Source organism: Lissotriton helveticus, chromosome 1_1 (assembly GCF_964261635.1).
Source record: "Lissotriton helveticus chromosome 1_1, aLisHel1.1, whole genome shotgun sequence".
NCBI lineage: Eukaryota > Metazoa > Chordata > Amphibia > Caudata > Salamandridae > Lissotriton > Lissotriton helveticus.
The window spans coordinates 139,502,568-139,528,517 of NC_136057.1; the positions used below are offsets into that span (position 1 = coordinate 139,502,568).

Sequence of the window (25,950 nt, forward strand, 5' to 3'; positions counted from 1 at the left end):
TGAACACTTTATGAATAGGCTAAAAAAAAAAAAAAGGAAGAAAAAAAGAAAAAGAGTGGTGCTCCCCTAATGAAGCTGGATCTCAAACCTGTGTTAAATTCCACTATAAGAGCTTATTGTTCAATACCTCAATCAACCATGGGTGAAAGCCCTGCACCTCTGAAGTTCAGGAGAGCAATGAAATAAGTTGCCTCGATGGACTAATACAATTGAAAGAAACGAAGAAAAGGCTTGTGAAAATAACTTGGTTTGCAAACAGAAGAAAACCAAACAGAAGATGAGAGCATATGCTGATAGAAGACGACATGCAAAAAACCTTGTCTATGAAAAAAAGAGATCAATTGCTTGTCCGCCAGATGCAGAAAAAGAAAGTCTGCTGCTCTATTTGATGCAGTGCCTTTTGTACCTACAACGGGTCACATGGTAACTGCCTAGCACACGGAGAAGTCTATCATACCAGACTCTTCTCATTTTTGGCATTTGACTCCTTGCACGTCAGATCCAGATGTCGGAGTAGAGACTGACCTTGAAACCTTTATAATTGCTGTTGTCCCTACATCGTCAAAATAGATCTTGGACATTCATGGTGACAGTTCCCAGTTTCTAACTACACAATTAGGTCGGACAGTTTGAGCACCATGAAGACTGAAGAGCTTTAATTGTACATATAATTATCTATATATTTTGTATAAAAAGCGTAATTTCTTATTTAACAAAAGAGGAAGAAGTAGTGCTGTGCAGGTTAGCAATGATGGGACCATTATGGCTCCCGATGGACTCAGTAGAGCTGTGACGTAAGAGTTAGAGCAGAATGCAATGAAGGCAAGTACAGAATGTTCAGTTCACAGTTACATGGGACGAATCAAGATGTGTAATACCAAACTCCTTGTGTGTCATAGTCATTGGCGGGTACCCATGCTGGGGAAGATGCTACAAGCGTAGTCAAGTGTTAATCTCAGAAACATTCAGCAATATTCTGTTAAAGGGAAAAAAACACATTTAACATGCACAATAGGAATCAAATAGTTAAGGAAAAGGAAGAAATAAATGACAAGCAATGAGGAGAAACAAGAAGGGACATCACAGAGTTGTAAACTAGGACAGAGGTTGCTGGGATATGTAGTGTATTTACTTTTCTAATTATAACAAGTGTGGACCTTTAAAACGACTGCTGGTTAATAGAATGAAGAATGTAGAGCATAATCCTCGCCTTTAGTCCTGATATAGAATACGGAGTAGTGTTTTGGGTCGGAACGGCGACTCTGCAGGAGAATGAAACGTACTGCTGTTTAAGCCTAAGGCATGTCCTGCTGCTTCCCCCAAGTGAAGGGAAGTGCGTAGGTTTGTATAGAACGGCACCATAGCCCAGCCGAAGAGAGAGGGGCCGGGGCGACCGCCGCCTCCTCGGTCTACCTGCTCACCGGAAGGGGCGGGACTAAGAACACTCCATGACGCAGAAGCGACGACTGGCCTCGTCGAGGTAAGACGCGCGATGACAGCGTCTATAATATGACATCTACATTAACATAAATAACAGCAGCTTCCCGGGGCCCGCCCTTGATGGGCAGTGTGTGCACTACCTACAGCACCCCCTCTTCGTAATCGGTCCATCTGCAGCTGGCTGATTACTTCCGGGACAAACAGGAACCGCTTCCGCAGAAACGGAGAGGGGTTTTCCGCCACAGAAATGAAGGCGGATTCTTCCGGGGCGGTGATGCCTTCTGTTCCGGGGCGGATCATAATGGTAACCAATCACAGGAAGGAAGGGGTATCCCAGCCACCGAGCCCCGCCCCCTCTGGCCGCTCAGCCTGTCAATCAGTTTAAACTCGCTCTCCGATTGCCCCTCGGTGCCATCACTTACTCTCGGCTCGGGTTCTGTCCTTCATCCCTAGAAGTCGGTAGAGTCGCGAGCGGAGCCGCGGCCGCCGGAGGAGCCGTGCGCGGAGGCTCTGCGGTGGGGAGGCGGGAGGGAAGGCCCTGCCTGGGAGCCTCCCGCCCTTCTCGTGAGCACTGGCACGTAGCTGCCCCGAGCACAGCGCCCCCTCCCCCGCAGAGGCGTGAAAGTTTACTGCATCCGGCCAGCTGCCCCCCCTCTCCCGGCTGGGCGGGAAGCGCCTAGAGATGACAGTGTCGCGGTCCCCGCATCTAGGCGCCCCCCCGGTGCGCGGGCGCTGAGGGACCCCCCCCCCCCGCCCCTGCAGCCTGCGGGTGCAGCCGCTGCACAGGACCCGGGGAGCAGCCGGCAGCCCGCTCCTGGAGCCATGGATGTGCTGCATCTCTGCTTCCCCTAACTTTTTCGTTTCATCCTTTAAATTGCTCCTGGACCAACGCTGCACGAGCTAGAGATTGCACAGTTTTTAATATTTCTTACGCAAATCACGTTTCTGGATTTTTGTTTAAATATTTGCATTTTCTTGGGATTGGAGTTGATCATCTAAGCAAATCGTCCTTCTGGACAAACTGGATTATAATTTTTATTTTTCACTTGTGGAGCCACCAGCAAGAGAGGGATACATGTGAGCAGTCGGTGAGTAATCTCATCAATGTATGTGTTTGTTTTGATTTTCAGATTCTGCACTGTATAATTAATCTGCAGTAGGAATACTTGATGTTTACGTGTGTGGCAGTGGGTTGGATGATGTTAGTCCTCCTTTACGGTAGAGTCAAGCGATGTTGTTATACCAGTTCCTGCAACTCCCAGGCTTTATCTTGGAAGTCTCTGTTAGCTGTCACTAAACAGCAATGTAATTCCACAGTCCTGTGCCTGGGCTTTTAAGCAGTTTACAACTCTGTTCCTGGCTCCCAGAAAACCAAGTCTCAGTCTTGGTGCCCTTTCAGTCGCAAGCCCTTATGGCCCCCCGTATCAACAAGTGTCGCTGGGGGGTCTGGCATTCTCATTTCTTGCATCCAAGCGCTGGAATGCTCTCACGTTCCATCAACTCAATCATTTGTCCAGTTGCATTTAAGATGACACGCAGCATTCTGAGCAGTGTCCAAGCATGAGTTGCTCTACAATCTTCCATAGCTGTACAGTTTCTCTGCAATGACAAGTTTTAAAAACCCACCTAAGCATAATGTAAATATGCTTGTGTGCTTCCTATCGCGAGGAATCGGAGTGATGTGGTTATGTGACATCTAGTAGTTTTTAATTTTTTATTGATAAAGTTTTCTATAGGTCGAACATTACCCTAGACCAGAGGTCTTCAAACTTGTTGATGCTGAGACCCACCCCCTGTCAACATTTTGTAGGTGTAAGGACCCCTCTTGACAAAAATTTCTTGAGACTGGTACTCCTCATCCTCGACAACCTTACAAGTCCCAAATTCCCACAGCACATTAAACAGTGTTTAGCAAATCAAAAGTTTGTGGGTGGCTGTGGATTGGTATCATAGACTTATTACACAGTTCAAAAAGAATTACCCAAAAATTCACAATGGTACTTTTCGGCATATAAAACCTATTTTGGCAAAACTTATTTGGATGAGAACACCTTTCTGAACTAAAGTGATGAATGTGCTTGTTTTTCTCCAGAGAGATGGTCAATCTGTGATTGCACCTTTATAATTTCCAGTTTAACACCCAAATATAGCAATAAGCAATTAAACGGGGACCAGTCCCGTTTTGCAAAGGGCCCTTAGTGCGCAGCAACACGTATCGCTGATTTTTAGCTACTAGTGAACCAGTTGAGCTATAAACACATTTTTTGTTAAAATCAGCAATTTATGTGGCAGATGATTGACTATGTGGCAAATCTATCATTATGTGAAATTCTCTGCGGTTGCACAACCGCATAATCCCAGTGCCCCTGGGTATAATCGCTGTAACGCATGGGCTGCAATTTTAGTGCAAGGCATCTGAGGAGAACCATACTATATTTCATGGGATGCTGGTGGCTTAGCTTTTACAGCTGTATGAAACTGTATGTTACTGAACATCATTCATCATCATTGAAACATACCCTTTACAGTCCTTAATGATGAACGGTAAGGTCCAAGTAGGATGCTTTCTTTAATTCCAGGGGGAGGAAGTGGTTCCTTAAGCTTCTTTCAAACTGTTTTTCTAAAAAGGTTTTATTTTTAACATTATGAAATCAGACACTTCTATTTTAGCAAAAACTGACTCCTGATTATATTAGTTTGCTGCTGTTGTTGATTTCAGTCATGTTTGGGGGAGGCTGGAGGCCCTTGCGAGTGTGAGCACTTGGCTGTGTCAAAGTTTTGGCTAAAAACCAAATATTCAGGTCCTTCAGCATCAGGTAGCTACATATAAATTAAGGGTCAGCTTCAATTAAACATAAATTAAAAAAGTGCTACTCAAAGGGCAATGCAATATAGTGCATTATTAAACCTCTAGTAGTTAATCCACTTTAATAATCGGTCTGTATGTAACTAGAAGGCCACAAAATTAAATCTTGGTTGGTGCAGTGGATAATAGTGACTTAGGTATTTGTACCTCTGCTTCCCTCCCCGGCAGGTTGCCAGCAGGACACGCTGTGCCCTTGTGGTTTCAGATGTCCCATTAACACCATCAGCAGTACATTTTGTGGTTTAAGTCACTTGGGCTTTGGTTTTTAACATGCAGGAGGTTGTAAATTTGTAGGCAGCTCGGAGAGACCCAAGTTTACAGTGTGCATACGATGTTTATCTGAGCCGTGCACTGTGCGTCGCTCACTGGGGTTGCAGGTGTTTACAAACCAGTATTTTGAAGGTTTGCTTGTGTTGTAAAAAAGTGTTCACTAAGTCAGTGTTGTAGCAGCTCATTAATACCACTTTAACACCCAAACACAGCCATAAGTTACAGAATTATGACCAATCGGCCTTTACAAAGTATCTTCCACTGCACAGCAACTGCTGTTGATTTGTTTTTAACAACTTTTGAACCGTTTGAGCTCAACACTATTTTATGTGGAAATCTGCATATTATGCAGATGTTGATGGATTATGTGGCAAATGTATAATTATATGAAAATCGCTGCGGCCGCATGATCACATAATTCCAGTAGCGCTGGCCTTAGTTTTGCACTCGCTCTGAGCACAACTTCACTGCAAGGCCTCTCTGCTACTGACACATATGGTAGTGCTCTGCCCCATTTGTGATGTCTGACACGACCAGATCCACGTTGGGCAGAGCAGATGGTTGACGTCAGAGGCACAACTAGAGACACATTTTGGGGAGGGGGGCTAAGAATTTCTTTTTTGGGGGGGGGGCTAATTCTTTCAGCTATAGGCAGAGTGGAGAAGCAGGGGCTCTAAGAAGGGGTAAAAAACAACAAAGTCTCATTAACAGGCAAATGGTCTTTTAAAGACCTGTGAAGTACTCAGGTGCGGCTGTGTGTGTGCCCAGGAAGCTGCTACACACGACGGCGGTGGTGACTGGCGCTTTTTGTGCCAAATAATGTGGTTGCAGAGCTGACTTTGCATACTTTTTAGGTTTCGGCTACCGTCCCACTGCGTGAGCAGTGGGTGGGCGGAGCCGAAATCTTTTGTCTCTACATATGGGCTTTGGTCCCGCCTTGTCTTCCATTGGCTAGCTCCATAAATGGAGGCTAGCCATTGGGAGGCAGAGGCTGTCAATCGCGTTTTCTCTCGAAAACGCGATTCGGGGGCGTTTCTGGTGCTTTTTTTAAGCCCCGCCCCTTTGTCCCGGGCCGCGCTGCGATTGGCTGCCGGCCCGGGACACCCCCGTGACGTCATTCCCGGGCCGCGCTGTGATTGGCTGCCGGCCCGGGACACCCCGTGACGTCAGCCAATCACAGCGCGGCCGGGACCCTCCTTGAACAGTGTGAAATGGGCTGTGTCTGTGGTAAGGCTGGGCTGTGCCGGCGCTGCACAGAGTGGCGCGTTACTGGTTCTGTACGGAGACTGTGGTATGTCTAATGACTGGGACACTTTCCATGTGGCGTGTACCGATGTACAGGACCAGAGGCTTCGCATTCCCATCGAACCGAGCATTGATGGGAAGTGGGGGGGAGGGAGAAGGTGCCGACATAGCCCCAGCCACGCCCCTCCCCTCGGTGCTGGTGGGTTCTGCCTGTGGAGGATGTGCGGATGGTATTTGCTGCCGGGGGCCCCTCCCCTGCCTTCCTGTCCATGCCTCACGGCTGGGAGCGTGTCTTGCTGTGTCACCGAGGCGTTCCTGTAACTTCCTCAGGGCGCACAGACCGTGTGATCGCAGCCTGCACTGGACACACTGGGGTGCACCTCCCAATGAGAGTGAACCCCGAGACGGACAAGGGCCGGGACTGGAGTATGACAACGAGGCAGCGCGCCCCCTTGTGAGAGGGGCTGGAGATTGACCCCAGAAGAGTGCCTGGAGTCCCCTGCGCCCCCATCGCTGCATCCACCTCCCAGGACAGAGCTGCAGCCCAGAACTGACCTGCAGCGTGCCCGACCCCCCCTCCCCCGTCTGAGCCTGCAGTGTGCCCCCCAGGACAGACCCGGAGGATGCTGAGTTCCTTGCTTCGGCAAAACCACTGCATCAGCAGGGGTGTCAAGTAAGTGTCTCCAGAGTAGAATGCCGGTTTTAGGCTCACCGTGTACTCACTTTTCAAAGGTGCATGTTCTGTCTCGGGGTACACCTCCTTTCACATGGCTCTTTCAGCATACGTGTGCCAACTTTTTATTCTCCTTTGCCTGTCCCCGGTGGCACGGCTATGTAGTATGTACAGTGAGACTACATTTACCTCAGATTGTTTCTTGCATTTGTCTGTCTGGTCTCGTGGTGTTTTAAACGACCTGGGAGGTCTCCCGCAGCTGAAAAGATGCGCCGCCACATCACAAAGACAACAACACTTTTCATGGGACTTGGAGGGCAATACTTCTGATTGGAGACACGAAACTACAAGTCCCAGAATGCAAAGAGTTAGACTTGGCTAAAACGCGACGACCAATTGTTTGAAGGTGTCACACACATGACGGGCATGTCTTGGGCCTCTTCCACTTGACCAAGGTGTATAAGCCTTTGCATCTCACCTGTGGTCAAGGTTCAATTTGACCACAGGTCTCCATGAATGCTTTTTTTTCGTCGTAGGCTTTACATTTCCTTAACAACTTCCTGGTATCGCACCTGCGAACACCCCGTTCAGCGTGCGCAGGGCACGAGCTTCTCTTGTAAGCCGAGGCCTCGCGGCCCCTCTCTCCGGCGGGTCTGAACGTGTCTCCTCCAGCCAGAGGCAGTGTGCCTCTGCCTCCCTTGGCAGTGCACGCAGGGAGGGGTGCATGGATGCGCGAGGCTCGGCCTGGCCCATGTGAGGACATGGGGGTGGGCGGGTTTGCCTCGCGCGGGGCCAGTTGCAGGATAGGAGTGAGGCCTTGAGGGTACGTTCTCCAGACTATGGGTCTTGGGGGAAGATGGCGGGGTGGGAATGTTGACCTTCCTGGACTCTACCTGACCAGGTGAAACTTGAAGTGAGTGGAGGGGCTGGAGAGTGTATCTCGCCCCCTCCCCCCCCCAAGAGGGGGGGGGGACCCACCTCCCGTTATACACACTAAGGCTTTGCCCTGTGGCCCCTGGTGGGCTGTTAAAAGGAGTGGTGGTAGTGACGCCCAGGGGCAGGGGTCGCCTTTCATGCAATCCCTCTGGTGCAAAAGGACTGGGCCTGGCCAGCCTCAGGCAGGGGCGAGGGACTGTTGAAAGGAGGTCCTCCTCCTGGAATCCCCAGCACTTCGGCCCGGAGGCATGGGCCTGCCCACCTGCCTCCCAGACAGATGCAGCATTTGGCACGTGTGACACATTCACCATGTACGGCTTTTTAGGCGCCATCTGCCTTGTCACTTTGTGCCGCCCCCCCAAGCATAACAAATAGATACATATATACACACCTGCCTTTTATTTAGCCCGGTTCATCAATTGGTCTGTTCAAGTGTCATTCACATTTTTCTCCTGCCCTCCACAGCATATATAGTATCGGGCAGTTGTTCAGCCCTCTTCCTACACTGGTTGTCTTGCACTCTGTGACACATTTCGCATGGCCCCGTGTGCACAACCGCATGAAAAGCAGTGCAGTTTCAGGGCCTGGCTGGTGTACCTGGGTCACCCCTTTACTATTACTTTATTTTAGTGTTTTTGTAATTGTTTTGCATTATAAATATGCTTGTACTGAATAAATGCTAAACAATGCAATGTCTTGGCGTTGCCAGTGCTTGTTTGAGTTGTGTGGGCCTGTGGGTAGAACCACCTCCAGTCCCGGGAATGATGCATCACACTGAGCAAGTCCGGAAGAGAGGCCTGCCCCTGCCAGTGTGCACGCCTGGCCCTGTGGCCTGGAGATTCCTGACAGTGCAGGTGCACGTGCCAGGAATGTGAGAGGGGAGGGCTCAGAGCGGGCAGGCCAGGGGGCAATACGCTGACAGTTATTGACGGGCGGCACTTTACGGCCGGGATGAGCTATTGACTTTTGGAACTGGGAAACTTGAAAGCTGTGCTGCTGTGCACACTTGCTTTGTGTGTTGTGCCTGTTATTCTTAAGATACATTTTAGGTAACAGAGATCTGAAGTTTTCTACGTCCATTCTCGAGTAGCTCATACAGTCCTGATTTTTTCACAACATAATTTTATTGTTGACAGCCTGAGCCAATATAACAAAGGCCTTATAGGGCACCCAGAGTATGTACGCAGGGTAAATTACATGAAGGTCGACTTTTCCAACAACAATGAAGGATGGATTGCACACTAAATATATTGCAGGAAAAAATAGGAAGTGAAAAGAATAAGAAAGAGAGAAAATAAACAACATTGCCACAATACCTCCGTTCAACAAATACAATTCTGAATATAGGGGGAAAAGTTTGCCACCCATAGTTACATCTAACAGTAGCACTACTTAAATGTTGGTCGACTGGTGTCATAGCAGTGGTTCCTCAGCGTTGGGCGCACCGTCCTGATTTTTAGCTCTACAAAGTGCGAGCTGTCTGGTTGTGGAAGACCTATTGCGGACCATACCAGAAACTTACAGTGGGCTTAGAGCCCTCCCATTGCTTTACATAGGTTGGCTTAATTGTCACTTTCATGTGCTTACTTCTTAATTAAAGGCCTGCCTTCCCCTTCTTCTATTTGTTCTTCCCCTGGAGCATATCCCCTTTACCATGATTTAGATTTTAAGGGTTATACCCTTTCACTGCTTATATTTAGGGAACTATTAGGTTTCGCCTGGCGTCCGCTGCGCAGCAGCGTTCGCGCAGGCGAAAACTTTGGTGCCTTTGTCACGCCTCTAACTTCCATTGGCTAGCTCCATAAATGGAGGCTAGCCATTGGAAGTGAGATCTGTCCGTCATGGTCCGAGGCGATTCGCGGGCGTTCCGGCGAGGTTTTTCTCATCCTGCCCCTTTTCTCACGTCATGCGGCTGTGGGCGTGTTTTTTTTTTTCTCCCGTGATGTTTTCGTCTTTTTTGGAAGTGCCTTTAGCCGGAGTGGTCAGCGAGATTTACGTTGCCAGGAAGTTGTTGTTATTTTCGATCAGGTAAGCAGCATTTTGTTTATAATTTGGCTCAGTGTTGTGAATGTTTGTGTGTGCACAGTATGCTTGTAACAGATATTTTTTTTATTTGAGATTTATTTTGGCTCGTCTTTTAGTCTCGTGTATCCCGTCTTATGTCGTCTCCCCTTTGTGTGTCTCGTTGCTGTGTTTGTGCGTGTATCCTGTCTCGTCTATCCCGTCTCATGTTGTCTGTTTGTTTTTAAATTTTTAGGTTTCGCCTCCGTGTGCCTGTTAACCCGTCCCCCCTCCCGCTGTCCGTGAGCCCGTTCGCCCGCCCCCCCTCCCGCTGTCCGCGGGCCCGTCCTACCCCAATGAAAAGGTAGCAAATGCGGCCACTTCGCATTGAAGCGGGAAGCAGGAAAGAAAGGGAGTTGTTTGACTTGGTGTCTGTTGTGGCAGCTGCTGGCTACCATCAGCCCCGCAGAGCTGCAGTTGTAAGCGTGAGACCCGTTGACGAAGGGGCACTGGACCTCTCTTCCGGTGGTCCTCGCTTGGTACAGTGATGGTGCTCACAAGACGCTCAGACGCAATAGCATCTTTCTGCCTGGCTGGTCTCCCTCGCCGAGCAGTGCCTAGATTCCGTTCGGCACGGCTGATTAGCTGACCACCAGCCAATACGAAGAGGCTCCTGCAAATAGTATCCAATAGCGCACGGTTCAGGAAGGGTGCACATCAGAGCAGCCGAGCACACCAGCAGGGGCTTATTTACGCCAGGACCAATGGGCATGAGGGGTCAACTTCACCTCCATTAGTGCCAATGTTTTATTACAAATGTATGTGAGGGGGCCCATTTTCTTCCTTAAACTAGTGCCCATGAAGCTCTTTCTACATCACTGCCCACACACCCTTGTTGACAGTCTGCCAGCCCTTCTTTCCATTTCATGGATTGCCACTTCCGGAAGCCCCACCGTCCATGATGCCTCCATCAAGCCAGGGGCCCGGGTAGAACAGTGACCCTGCAGACAGAGACTCCAGGTTCAAGTGCCACCTGGCCCAGTCTCAATCCGTGTACACAGACCACAAGGATCGGACTGGCCCGATTGGCTGGTCTGACAGATCAGTATAAGGGCCGTTTTTTTTTTTAGAAGTTTGTAGGCCTATTTATGTCGTGATGGGTACGTTTTTAGCGATGATCCCCTGCTATTACAACACACATTGGCCGCAGACAACACAGATGCATGCATGGAGCCTACCATATTTTTTTAAAGAACAGCCCAACGTTGCTTTCCTTCAATTTGTGATTTTGTGTACACACTTCTTATATTCTTTCCATGTGACAGTCGAAAGCATTTAAAGTGATTTTCAGTCCGTAGAATAGACTGCACTTTTTTTGTAATGTTTAGGTTAGCACTGTTGTGGTTCTGCTACAGTAGTTGGTAAAAAGAGGTTGTACATTTTGTATATTGCCTATTCCTTCTGCATTTTCATTTGTTATACTTTTTAGTTTTCGCCTGGCGTGTGTGCGTGTGGGGGACTCTGGGTGGGTGTGTGCGGCTCTGGGTGGGTGTGTGTGTGTGTGGGGGGGGCTCTGGGTGTGTGTGTGTGTGGGGGGGCTCTGTGTGGGGGGGGCTCTGGGTGTGTGGGGGGCTCTGGGTGTGTGGGGGGCTCTGGGTGTGTGTGGGGCTCTGGGTGTGTGTGGGGCTCTGGGTGTGTGTGTGGCTCTGGGTGTGTGTGTGGCTCTGGGTGTGTGTGTGTGGCTCTGGGTGTGTGGTAGTAATTGCTGTCTGCTGAGCTCGTCCGAAGGGTACAATAGGTCTCACATTGCGAGAGATTAAGCTAATGGCAATGTAAATGACAAAACCAACACATAAATACAAATTTTGTCATTTACAATGCCAAAAGCTCTAACTTTTCCAAAGGCGAAACCATTGCATTGTAAATGCTTGTTTTTCTAGAAGTTTCACCAGTGTGTGGATGTTGGAGATAGGGCGGAAGTTGTTCAGATCTGAGCAGTCTGCAGTGTTTTTTTTTTTAGGATAGGGTTACCTGCCCTACTTTTAGGCAGTCGGGGATAGTGCCTTGCAATAGTGAGGTGTTAACAGTCTTAGACCATAAGGGGAGAATGGCAGCTTTTATTTCTTTGAAGATTGGAGATGGTAGTGGGTCCCTGAAGTGGTTAGATGGGTTGACCGCTAGAAGAATGTTATAGATGTGACGTTTCCATGGATAACTATTGGTACACTGAATGAAAAGTGTCTAGTTGTATTTAGTGAAAAGAAGCTCAGCAATGTAGTCTGCTGTGATGATAGAACCCAACCAGGTCCTGCCAAGCAGCAGAACAAAACTTGCAAGCATTTATTCGGTCGCAGTAATAGTTTGTACTTATAACATAGTAACTGGAACGGTTTTAAAAAACGGTGACTAGGTTTCAAAGTCGTAACAGAATGTAAAGTTGCTTGAAGTACGGTCTATAAGACGTGATCTGTCAAGATCCAATTTCAGATGAAGCGAAGTAAAATATCTAAATATGCTTTGTACTGAATAATCAGGTGTTCTGCCCTCAAAACAAGAATTCTCGTATAGTAACGAGAATAACATAATGAGAAAGTATCTTTTTTCTCCTTATATAAAACAACGAACATGTCTGGGTGACATCTAGCTGTTCACTTTTGTTATAGGGTGATGGGGTGCATTAATTAGCATGCTTGAGCAAAGAAGCGACAGTAGAACAAACACACTGTTCTCCACCAAAATGCATTAAGATCCATGTGTTGGGTCTTGAGTCTTTGGGTCTTAATAATTTCAGGGAAATGATGCAGAACGTCTTTGAGTATCCATTAATTCCTAATGTTTGGATCACAGCGATTGTTCTTCTTCTTCGTTGAGCATATTTAGACACCAAACAGGTTTTTTTAATGGCTTGGAACTTTTAAATTGTAACATTGAAGAAACGGTGGTTTAAATGTTCGTTTTTCATTTAACAGTGTATCGTTTCATCTCCAGTGCCTCTTTTTTTCATCCCTAGAAAATTGTGTATCCTGATTTGAAGCATGAGTTCTTCACCTTGACATGGGGGGGAGGGTGCTAGAATGCAGTGTTCAGTTTAAGAATGTTAAGTTACTGCTACTTATAGTTGACTCCTGATTCCTTGCAATCCTTCCATGCTCCATCTCCAGGTTTTCATCTTCTATGTACCTTATCGTTAATGTGTGTTCTCTACATATTTAAAACAATATAGCGTTCTCTAGCACTTTTCTAGTTACATGTTGGTCTCCACGGACCACCCCTCTTTCCCAAACCATGTCCTAGTTTCTTTAATCCATTTGCAAACAAACTGCAAGTATTGTACAGTTCTGTATACAGCAACTCCTGTTTTTATGCTTCTGCTATAATAAGTGTTTCCGGATAGCCCCTGGTTTCTCCGTAAAGCTTGGTATGCTCTAACAAATACCTAAAGATAAAGGAACAAAAGAGAAAAATGCAGCCACAATCTGCACATTGGAAACTTAGTTACTTGCCGCATATCCTACAAGTTCCATCTTTTCCTGTATTTCCTAGAAGTTCCATCTTTCCCCCCTATACCCTAGTAGTTCCACCTTTTCCCTGTATATCCTAGAAGTTCCATCTCTTCCCTGTATATCCTAGAACTTTAATCTTTTCCCTGTATAGCCTAGAAGTTCCATCTTTCCCCAAATGTTCTAGAAGTTCCAACGTTTCCTGTATAACCTAGAAGTTCCGTCTGTTCCCATACAAATTAAATTTGTTTGTTTGTTCCTGGTGGGGGCTCCTCATGAAAAACTAATCTGTACTTTATTGATCCACATTCATGCTGTTAAGACCAGCGTTTTTTTAGGGGATCTTGAAATATCCTATTTAGAATTCAAGCCATTCAAGTAGTCTAAAGTATAAGAACTTGACTAATTTAAATATTTTTATGTGGAAAGGTATATCGACACTCTGTTCTCACCAGAAATAAGATCGGGTATTCTCGCAGATGATTTCCTTTCTCTGGAGGCATCAGTTCATGTTCTGTATTGCCCTTAATTGCAGGTATTCATAGGCTCTAAAGCGTTGTAACACATTTGAATACCTTCGGAACTTTCTTTTTTTCAAACCGTACATTGCTACGTCTTGCCCTTTCCATCTTATTGTGTAGGCGTTAAAAGATAAAAGCTCACATAGGTTAACATAGGCACTCTATATGTTGGCGCTTAAATGAAGACGAGTTCTGGTTATTAAGCCACAAATTCTTCTTAGCCGTGTGCCTTGGTGGATAAAATCCTACGTCCACAGGTGTGAGCTGGCAAACCGTACGCTCTTTCAACATAAATATCTCTGTACGCAATCCTTTGTCTTTTCAGAGATGATGGATTGCTAATTTGAAGTAAGCTCTTGCATAATTTTGTCTTTTTGGAAAGTTTACCTTTTCAATGCCAGAATTCTCGTGCTGTATTGTAGTTTTATTTACAGTCCCTGATTAACCAGACTCGCTCTCTTTATTCTCAGATGAGGAGGATCCAATTAGCCTCGGATGACAGTAGATCTAGGGTTCCTGGGGCTAGGCATGGTCCAGGCACAGATTGGCTTGCTTTTTTGTTGCTCCGTCCGCGCTACAGCCCCCATTAAGTAGGTCCTGGGAGAGTGCTGGGAGACGGAAAGCAAGCTGTGGGCTCTGCTGAGCACGGATGACCACACTAACGGCAAAAAGGCTAGAAATAACCCAAAATAACACTAGCAAATGACACAATGATCACCAGCACGAATAATTATAGCCAAAAGGCAAGAAAACAGGGACTAAGTTTACAGTGGCAAGAGGCACGAGATAACCGTAAAGAATGGCACAAGTTAAAGTCGACAGAAGGCAAAGAAAACTGGCAATAATGGTACAGTAGCAAAGGCAAGACATGAGAGTAAGACCTGCACAAATGGAAACAGCGGGCAGCAATTGAAACGCAGCGATGGGGAGCTGGCACAGGGTCCTGCACTTACTACCCCATATGAGGCATTGATGTGCTTTATGCTGGGAAGCCGCCTGCTCCAAGTCCCAGGGTTAATGTTTATGTAGTTATTGTTGGTTATTGAGGTTAGTCTTGTGCTTTACAAGGCCTTTCCATGCCTTTATTCCGGTTTCTATGTTGTAGGTTACATTAGTAGGAAATGAGATTTGATATTTTATGTGATCCTGACTTGTGTGTTTATACAAAGCAATTGAACATTAACTTTGCAAATAAATACGGTAGATATATTGTCAGTTTAGTGGTACTGTAAGTAGTGGACGGAAAACAACTCACAAATATGGGTGGTGAAAGACATGTCAAGGTTATTTTCTACTGATACCCATTGACATCACAAATGAAATATGGAATTTATTTGCAAAACCTGATGTGGAGAAAAGTGAACAAAAATGAAAACAGTGCATAAAGCTCCTGTAGCAAAGTGATTCATCCCATTTAGTCCTCCTGGATTTATCGTATTTGAGTATCTGATTTCTGGAGTCTTGCTCTTCTAAATTCACCGTAATCGGACAGCTTATTAACCGACATTGTCCGCACAGCTAGGGTCAGAGTCTTTGAGTTGGTTACACATGAACACCCGTACAAACGTGTGTGCGGGCTGCATGTGTGTGACTACTGTCTTGCACTGCCTGGTATCTGTTCATAGGTAGCTTCTCGCAGAAGGGACTCTTCAGGGATTGGTACTGACCTGAAGACTGTTATTTTTGGAGAGGTGAGCTTTAACATGGTTGAGACTCCAAGGGGAGGTTTTGAAAAATTATGCATTTATAATTACCATTTGAAGGGTTGGTGAGATTTACCAAAGATAAGTTGTTTTATGTTGTACGTAAGGGCGGATGTATAAATTAAAGCATGTCTAATTGTCGTTTTCAGTTTTCCCTGATGAAGGGCCCGAGAGGCCTGAAATGCATTGGATATTAAATAAACTGCTACTGATGAATATGGCTCTAGTCGTGTTCTTGATGAAAGGCTCGGATGGCCGAACTTGAGCATTAGAAACCTGGAAAATGGCGATACCTTGCATGAGGATGAGAATGTTTACGAGCAAGAAAGAAATTTAAAAAGAGGCTTGCAAAAATCTGTCAAAAAATTGTGGAGAAAGTTATATAAATGAAAGAAAATGATGCAAATGCAAATGAAAATGCTGTGCCAATGGCTAGGCGCAGAAAGTTGCACCTATATTTGTTGTTGTACTGACCTGAAGTAGGCCTTCTATTTTGATTGGGCATTCATAATGTATGTCTGTAGTGCTTAATAAAGATCTCTGGTGCTTACACACATTGCACGTTATAGGCAAAATCTGCCTGAAAGTACAGTTTTGCTCCACTTAGGCCTAGTAGGTATTGCAAGTTATCAATCTGGGGTATTGCAAGTTATCAATCTGGGGATAAACCTGCGGCCCAAGTGTAAATTATAGTCCCTAACATCCCACATACACAAGTTATGGCAATTTAAGATTTGTCATATTTTGGTGTCTCCGCCTAGAATCAGATTCCAGGGTTCTGTCCCACCTAGTGGGCAAAATTAATTACTCTGCTCCCCAGCAGAGGGATCAAAGTCTTCCCCACACAATAGAGCACATAACATTGCTTGACCTGGTTCTCTGGGAAGGAAGGATTGAAGAGAACATTTTCGTCTGGCATGGACAGCCCACTAGAATAAAGGAAGAAGGTTTGACCTCTGGGACAGGAGGTGCTTGCCTTTGAAGTTTTGGTGGAAAGGGATCAGGCAGCTGTGTCAGCTAGTAGTGGAGCTGAGGCTATCATGGGAGTCCTTTCCAAGGACAGCTAGAAGTCTCCTTATTGGTTTCTTCCAGCATGATGTGCAGAAGGATTGGGACAGGGGATGGAGTGATCATATGATATTCTAGGATTGGCCAGGTGTGCCTAGCTTTTAGAACATATTACCCCCATTTAAAAGCTGCACAAGGGAGAGACAGATGTGAAGACACTATCCCCGGCAGCCCATGAAATGAAAGGAACCTTCTGTAATTCATGCAGTGGGCCATTAGTCTGATGAAAAAACCACGTGTTTTACATTGCTTCAGTCTTTGTTCCTTTTACATGCATCACAAAGACTGCAGGCAGTTCTTTCATTAGGTGGAGCCTAAGGGCAGGGCGCTTGTGCTGCTCGCTCTGCGAGGCATGCTGTACTGGAGTATGCTATTGAAGCCCCTCCCACTCTCAGCCCATATTTGTTATTGGCTTATGTCATTGCCCTTCGCAAAGTCTGGCTTCTGAGTCGTACATAGGCTTGTTAGTCCCTCCTTAGTACCGCCTTGTCTTCACTTGTAACCAACCCCCCCATGAGGACTGGCCCTTTTACCTCAATTGTTACACGGTATTCTTTATAAGTTGGTGAGCACTATTTTCTTTAATGCTCTTCCCGATTCAACTCATTGCATCAAAGCACCTGCTGTGCTTTCACTATAATGGTGGCCACGCCCCTTTGTTTAGGCGCTGCTCACGAAACCTGAACATGCATATTGTCAATACACAAATATGCCTGCCAGGGCCTCAGCCGGATTCAGTAACATTTGACAGACCTCCCCATCCCTTCTGCTATAATTATACCCCCAAAATTGGGGGATATCCTCGTTGGAGTTTATGTAGGATCTTGAAAGACTATATATATATCTTTTGAGAGTGGCTGAATAGGCTATAAAGTACCAAAGGATTTGGCCCATTCAGTACACATGATTGCACCCTGTCGTCAGTCTGATTCTTGAGGTCCTGGACGTCTCATCCATGTCAGGCTACACATCTCTCAACCAGCAATAACACCTTGATGGTTAATTCCTTGGATGTCTTGAGAATCTCTACAACATATCCTATTAGTGCAAGCAGTGGCAAAGATGGAGGTTCACGTTCATCTTCCAGTATGTGCATAATGGCATCTTCTACATGCAGTGTCAGTCATATGTCCAATTTAAATAGAGAAATGGGCATATGCATATAATAAATGTGATGCACATATACATGGCAAAGCAGGTAATAATGATCCACTGATGAGTCTACTATTTCGTGTGGATGTAAAGCTCCTACAGCACAGCCATGAGATGTGTTAAATCTCTCTGACAAGCGGCTTAAAATTAAATGTAAGTCTCCATCTGATTTTCTGTTACATAAAGCTGATTATCAACAAACGTCAAGAATCTTATTTAAAAAATGTTGCAAGTCTACATTTGGACTCGTATGAGTTTACAATTGTATTCAGTGTATCTACCATCATGTTCTCCTTATACGTTTATCAAGTTGACAATCAACGTTTTTAAGGAGCAGTTTGGCAACTCCAACAGTGCGAGCATTATGATGTATAGAATAGCTATGTATTGTATTGTAGTTGCATTTATATAGCGCTTACTACCCCTGACGAGGCGCCAAAGCGCTTTTTTGGCGAGTAGCACGCTACTTCGGGACTTCAAAACCCCATCAGGGGTAGCAAGAGCTATATAAATACAAACCTCTTTCCCTCTTCTATCCCGCCACCTACCCCAAATTACTTCATATTTTACTATACTAATTTTAACACTAATCCTTTATGGGTTCCGGAGTGGCGTGCTACTCGCCAAAAAAGCGCTTCAACACCCATCAGGGGTAATAAGTGCTATACGGATGCAAACCTTTCTTCCCCTTTTATCCCTCCGCTATCCTTCTCACTCCAAATAACTGACTTTTAGCCACCACTGAAATTACTTCATATTTCACCATATTAATTCACCACTAATCCTTTATGGGCTTCCTGAATAGCGTGTGCCAACAAGCGCTATATAAATACAAACCTTTTTCCTCCTCTATCCTTCTGCTATCATTCCAAATCCAAATAACTGACTAATCTATCCACCACTTAATAATGTACTTGCATGTTTCACTATACTTATTCAACACTAATCCTCTATGTGCCTTGCTGGCGACCTATCTGCTGCGGCAGACATTGTTGCCTGGCGGAGGATGCCTGGAACTGGTGAGCAGCGATGAACAATACAGGACGGCGGGGGCCTGGTGGTGGCTGAGGCGGAGTGAGGCCTCCCCCATGAGTGCCCTGTTACAACTGCCTGGAGCTCTGGGGCGCTGTCCATGCATCGCAGAGACTGATGAGGATGCAGCATTTAACAGTCATGTGGCCATGACTGTGTGCGGCAGCAGGCCGGATCAGGCCTAGGCCGGCCCGCGGAGCCAGCCGTCTGACCTGGTGGGCGCTGCGCTGCAAAGGTGTGTGAGAGGGTTGCACCACACTCAGAACTGGGGATGCTGGGACTGGCGAGTGCCTGGTAAAAACTGCTAGCCACACCTGTTCTTGTGCTGTGGAGACATATTGGAGCCAATATGCAGCTGGGATCCGTCATGTGAGGCCCGGTCACGAAGTCACAGCTAACCTGTGTCCCTTCCATTGATGTGACTGCTGCAGGACCCCGGGGTCATGTCAGGCCCAGGCGCTACGGAATCTGTTGGCTTGACTGGAAGTTTTGGACTGCTTGATGGATGTTGTCCCACATGATTGCCTCTCATGCGCCGCCCTTTGCAACTGCCTCATTGTGGGCTTGCGGACCACTGCTGCCTGATGGTGGTTCTTGCATACAATGGTGCTTATACAAAGATTGTGCACTGCTGCGACGGGGCGAGGCACCGCGGTGGGATCCGGTAGTCATTTCGGGCCCAGTCCTCGCAGCATTAACATCTTCACAACCAGCACAGAATCAATGACACTTGTCTGCTGCTACCTGTTTTCCTGCTAGGCCTGATGTTTGAACCCCATCTAGGACAGTTGATGGGGCCCGGCATGGGAGTGGGTGGGCTTGAGGACGGTTTTTGGGGTGTCTGACGACTGGACGTCACAGGCATGGGTGTAGGGGGGGGCCTTGTTACTGTGCTAGCATGTTTGGTTCTGATGAAGCTCTGGTTTCCCCATGCACACTTTCGTTTAGTCACAGCCACCAGACGGTGATTGCTCTGTGCTACAAATGGGCAGTTTGACCAACCAACCCAGCTGTTGCTTACACCACTAGTCATTGCTGTATCCTTCACATTACCCCATTCTGGCCAGACACATACATCGCAGAACCATGCTAGAGGTATCATTACCACCCCACACCATTTGATAGGGGTCGGTTAAGGTCAGCGACCTTATGTGCCCTTGCGCGCAGCAGCGGAGCACATATTGCATCAGATGGAGATGCTTCGGGCTCTGGTACCCAAGGTTTATCGATGTCCATGGAAAGCAAATTTGATGCCCCACTGTCTGCTATACAAAATTCCTTGGAATCCAGGATAGATAGTGTTGTCACTGACCTGATGCTGCTGAGGGCAGATGACTGCAAACTTGCCGCCAAAGGCACATCTACGGAGCGAATCGTAGAAGATCTCCAGCCTTTATCGCGGAGCATGGATACCTCACTGAAGATGGTGACGGAACGGGAGCACATGTTGGAACTGAGAGCGGAGGATGCAGAGGGGAGATCAAGGAAGGATAATATACGTATAGTGGCGCTGACAGGAGAATCAAAAGGACGAGATGCCGTTGCGTATGTTGAAGGCTAAGCGACCTACTGCCCCCACAATTGCTTTCTCTGTTTTTCACTATTGAATGTGCTCACCATGTTCCCACCACGATATGGTGTTTAAGGTGTTGCACCACTGTGGCGGGGACGCTATATTACGTGAGGCAAGGAAGTTCCCATAGGTGACTGTGGAAAGCTCACAAGTCCTTCTTTTTCGAGGACTACACCGCAGCAGCCCAAAAACGACTAAGCATATTAACCTAAAATACGTGCTATTTTACCCAACCTGACTATGTAATTGCCAACAGTTGCACATTTCTTTGATTCATCGAAGGACTCCTGGGGATGGTTGGGGACATATGACCCCATGCTGCTCTAAGGATGAGGGCAGACACTGAGACGACCACTGCAGGTTTGCGGACCAGGCTCTGCAGATTCCGAGCTGCGACGAGATAGACCTTGCTGTCTGGAGCCTCACCGGACCTAGAATAAATGATTGCGGAGCACTGACAAGTGTTGAAACAAGCTGCTGCAATTACAGAGATGTCACAATACCGAAGCCCTGATATGGAATCGATTAATTCCTCCAGTGATGATAATTCAAATGCAACTTGGCTCTCTCAGCTGGTTTTGTTGCCTCCGCCAGAGGTGACATAACTGACCTCGAATGATTTTTAACCTGCAGTCCTTAACTGCTATTGGATAGATGGATCATTAAATGTAATCCTAAACTTTGAATCAAGACCTATCAAAGTATTTCTTCCTTTTAAGAGAAGAATAAATATAATTCTGGCTGCAGGAGAACACCTTTGAAAGTCCTATTTCAGTGGAAGTCTCGTATCACTACAGATCACAGCTGTTCTTCCCTTTGTTTCCTTGGCCATTCCCTCGGTGAAGTAACCCCCCTCTTATTGTGGCCTCTGCAGGGGAACTGGTGCTGGATCACAGAAACTACCCCACTGAACGACAAACAAAAAGTAAATTCAAGGGATGGAAAATATTGCATATAGAAGCAACTGAAATCTGTTAGGTGCTCTCTCTATTTTCTGCAATATTCCTGTAGCCCATGCTCTTTTCACACTTTCTTTGAGTAATACTCAGTACCAAGAGCAGTGGCTTCTGGGCTATTAAATACTGAATCATCAGGAACGTCTACCTACTCTCACTTACGCTTTCTTTAGCTTGTACTTCACTTCAACTATTTTACCTATTCTGCTTACTACTTCTGCTCCTCTATGCATCCACCTATGCAACCACACAGATCAATTTACCCACTTCCACATCAACTACTACCCCTACCAGCCATCCATGATGTCTGACTGTATATCTATCTGTCTGTATGTTTGTGTCTGGCGCGTATCTGAATATCCATCTGGGTATTGACAATGTGCATGTGGGTGCATGTTTGTGACTTTTGTGTGCCCCAGTGTATTACACTGGAACATCATGCCACAGTTGACCATTAAAAGTAAGAGCACCAAAAAAATGTAATTGCTTATTATTTTTTATACATTTAACTGCATCAAAGGGCCCCTGTGCACTCTGTGTAGCAATTATTTTGTTGGTAAAAAATAAGAATTGAGCAATAACAACAAATACAGTGACAGGCAAGTCCAACCTAATCCCATATTGGGTTATGTATGTTAATTGTGATACATGCACCAATAACAAACAATATTTATATACAATATTTAAAAAAAAGTTGGAAAAAGGGAGAAAGAAGTAAGAGGGATTAAGCTATAGAAGGAAGAAAGGCGAGGAAAGGAAGGGTAGAGAGAGAGAGAGAGAGAGAGAAGGGAAGAAACTACTACTACACAACAGGGCCCCAGTGCACTCTGTATGCTTAACCACTTTCCTCCATCCCCAGTTCATCTATTGCGCTCCATCGCTTCCCTGCCCATCCTACTCCAGGGCTCCATGTTTGAGGGCCTGGCAACTTTAAAGTGCTCCTGGCTGCTTGCTACACTAGTACACATTCCCGCACACATTTTTTAGGTCTCGCCTGTCGATGCGCATGCGCATCGAGCTTGCGAGCCTATTGCGGCCTAACCACGCTTTAACTAACAAGCAAGGAATCGTGGCGATTCCTTGCAGTGCCCGTGACTTTTAAGCTCAATGCGCATGTGCATTGAGCTTAAAAGCGCGTGCACAGCCGCCCGCATTCCTCCGACACCTTTGAAGTGAAGCTTAGCTTCACTTCAAAGGCCCGGCTTCTTCACACCCACATGCCGCTCTCGCTCTCCCCGCTCCGCCCCCTCCCCTGCCCGCCGTGTGACCTCGCAAGCTCGATGCTAATTCTCATCATAGACACACCGCCAACCAGTTGTCGTCAGTCCCCACGCTTGCTTGTTTGTTCTTACATTCACAGACTGTCAGCGCACTCTGGGCTTTTGATATGTTGCAGGCGACTCTGGACAACGGCGTGTTTATTTATCAGGCCTGCCCCTTAGACAGGCAATTACCCAAACACTAACACCGGGTGACTTGTTTCACTGGGTGGACGCTCCCTATACTGTACCCCGTACTGGCACTGCCTGGCCACACGCACCCTCTGAAGATGCTAAAACACTCTGCTCTCATTACTCACGCCATAGCTGTACCCTGGGCTGCACACCACGTTTTGCCGACACAGCACCTACGACAGGCACCGCACCAGCGGACTACCCTGCCCTCATGACAGGCACTGCACCCGCTGCGTACACACAGCATCCGCTTCACGCACTGCACCCACTGTGTCCATTGCTCACAACACTGAAGAGGCCTTAAACCGTCCCTTCTGTATGCACTGCACCCGACGCCTACACCGAATCCAGTGCTCGAACGCTCGTGTATCGCCCAAGCAAGAATGCACGTGAGCCCTGGCGAGCCTCTGCTCTGTATCAGGTGAGTGCGTTTAACGGGCTGAAGAGCGCGTGAGCACTTCACGTGGCGTGCGCTGCTGACACACTTGTACTCAGCGCCGAATGTAAACTCTAGGAAACAGGCGCGTGACGCTATTTCTCCACAAGACTATTGCAGACATAAAGCAAATTAATTAAATAATTTAGCAATGACGTGGTTCACTGAGTAGTGAGTTGAAAAATCATTTTACCTGTTTACATCAATTTTGATTCAGCGTCGTGGGTTCGAGAAAGTCCTCCTGAACACGTTAAAAAAAAAAACAGCCAATATTTTATTCAGTTTTCTGTTCTAAAATGGTAAACATTGAAATACATATTAACTCTTCATTTAAACAGCAAGCGCAAGTAATATTAGGTAACTTTCGAAAGTTAGATACATTTTTTTTTGGGGGGGGGGGAGATTTTGAGCAGTTTTTAGGTCATTGGGTCATTCACATCAAAAGAGCAAAAGTACTCCTTGACTGGGTCTCAATTGCGTCACCTTGACGCCCCTCCCAAACCGACAATTTTCAAAATACATATTGATCCTTTTTATTAAACAGTAGTACCTAAAGGACTTTTTAAGTCCCCAGCCATATATATATTAGGGGCCCCTATTTGGAGTCCCAGCCACATAGTGCGAAAAGAAAGCTTGAACACGTGGCATTTCTTTTCCTGCTTGATCTAAAAAAAATTGTCTTGCAACAATCTTTCACGCGGACTTCTGTGTCTAACAGTCATGTTCCTCCCATTGTAGGAAACACACGGTAAGAGTAGCTTTTTGGCTACTTACATGACAAGGGCATAATATCAAAAGAGGACGTATGCACACAGTGCCTGGATTTGCATCTTTAATTGAGCTGTAGAAACAAAATAGGTATAGAGAGATGAGAGGCAGAGAGGGTGAAATAGAGATGGGGTGGGGAGCAAAAAGAGGTAATGGCAGCTAGAACAAGCACTGGCGTTGCCAATAGGTCTCGCAGTAGGAAAGTTGGAGCTATTGGTTTTGTAAATGACAAAGCCCTTTATGTTTTTAAAATGAAAACAAAAATAAAAGGCATTGTTATTTGCAATTGTAATAGCTCCAACTTTCCTACTGCGAGACCTATTGGCAACGCCAGTGCTTGTTTTACTTTACTGTACGCCATTTTGTAGCAGTAAATGTGAGGAGAAAAGCAAAAATGCCCATTAACGTTTAACGGTGCATGCACTTTCTTTGTGCAAATGGCTTGATTTACCAGTTGCTAGTTAGTATTTTTTCTTTATTTTTACTACGGGGTCAGTGACTGTTCAAATGGCAAGCTAAAAAAACATACACAGCGTGCCAATGCTTTTTAGTTTTGTTTTGCCTTTTAGATCTCATTTATCGCCCTGTTATGCTGTCTGCTGTATGTTTTCACAGCATAGAACATGCCTGCGCTCCGTCCCTCACTCACCAACCCCCATTTCTCTCTCTATTCCCCCACCTCCTCCTCTTTTCTTCCCCCTTCATTTTTCTTTGTTTTTATCTTTCTTGAACACTTGCTTTCGTATGTTTCCTCACTAACTAACCCATGCGAGTCTCCCCTCTGTATTTTTCTCCATACTCCAGTCCTGTTTCTTTTCCCCCATTGTCTGTGATACAAACCACTGCTGCAGCTTTTTGTTGGGCTCTCTGCCCTGTTCTTTGCTCCTGAATCATTTTTTAAATGACAGAGTCAGTAGCAGCAGCCGACCGTCCTCAAAGTATAGAACAATTACTAGTTTGTGTATACACACAGCATGACAAATGCCTTGAAAGCATAGACAATCGCATTTAATATACTTTCAAGATGGCTACCACATTACGTTACGTTGTGTCATGCAACATGATTGCCATCTTGAAAGCATGAAATCTTTATTTTCCAAAGAGCCAAGATAGCAGCTCAATAAATCCTTCCAAGTTGCATCATGCAAAGTGGTGGCCATCTTAAAAGAATAACAGGATGGCTGGTTGTCGCTATTGGCTTTGCTCTTCTGACAGAGTATTAAAGTGGCTGTAAGCAGACTTGTTAAGTGCGTTATAAAATCATCCTGAATAAATACTGTATTTTCCCTTAAAAATGTTTATACAGATTTAGGGCCCTTTGTGATTTTCCACTAAAGCTGCTTGCATTTTGGGACGAGTCCTTGGAATTGTCCTATGGTTGACTCTGTCCCTGCAGCCATTGCCTCCCAAATACCTGATTGGGAGGGAGTCGCTAAGGGCCCAGGAAGTTTAATTTGGCTACACTGTATGAAGGAAAGCTCTTTTTTTAAGTGGTAATATCTGTTAATTCCCCTATCCTTCGAAATCTGCATAATCGCACCTTCGCATGAACACTCTCAGTGCTGGTAATATGGCTGCCAATCCTATGGTTAAGTTTCTTTCCCCATTACATCTCTAAACACTACATCTAACAGTGCAGTGTAGGCTGAACGTTGCGCATCAATCCGGTATAGTCCAGATTCAGCCTAGCTGTCATCTGGTATTGCTGCGCTCGTAGAACTCGTCTGTAATCGCGCACAACTTGTCATCCAACAGTGCACTTCTGACCCAACAATACACTTCAAACTCCACAGTATACACACACTCCCAACACAGCATAAATATACACATAGCACTTTCCACCAAGACAGCAGCTCCCTAACAACCCCTGTCCCCCAACCTGCAGGGCGATTGAGGTGCATCTTAGATGCCTAATCTAATCAGCACAGCCCTCTAGATTAACACATTAGGAACATGTTTGGAAGAAAGAAATTAGGAACTGGTGTTTGAAAACCATGGACATAAAAGGACTAATGACAGGCACAGACTATAGTGAGACAGAGAACATGATACAAAATTATTTTATTATTCTTATTTCATTATGATAAAAAGCACATTTGTCATTTGGGAATACATAATTATTCTGTGCATGCCTTCACTCAATATGTGACTTATTGTCTACATATGTAGGCTACTGTTGTCAGATCCTATACAGTTTTAATAATGATATGGCTGGAATGGGGATCTATACAGGATTAATTTTGGAGATATTTATACAGTAAAACATGGCTGAAAATGTCAACAACTACGCGCGTTTCGGCTGGAGGCCTTCATCAGGGAGCCATGTAGATATCCAGGTTGACCTGTACATATTTAA

The 25,950-nt window shown here is 46.0% G+C and overlaps 1 protein-coding gene across 1 annotated transcript in view; it reads left to right on the forward strand.

The window, feature by feature from the left end:
• Positions 1 to 1,453: 1,453 nt before the first annotated feature.
• Positions 1,454 to 25,950, forward strand: part of KDM2A (lysine demethylase 2A) — a 789,087-nt gene continuing 764,590 nt past the window's right edge. Inside the window, exon 1 of the mRNA XM_078657462.1 lies at positions 1,454 to 2,528. The gene's annotated coding sequence lies outside the window, so the exon portion shown is untranslated. The remainder of the gene's footprint in view (positions 2,529 to 25,950) is intronic.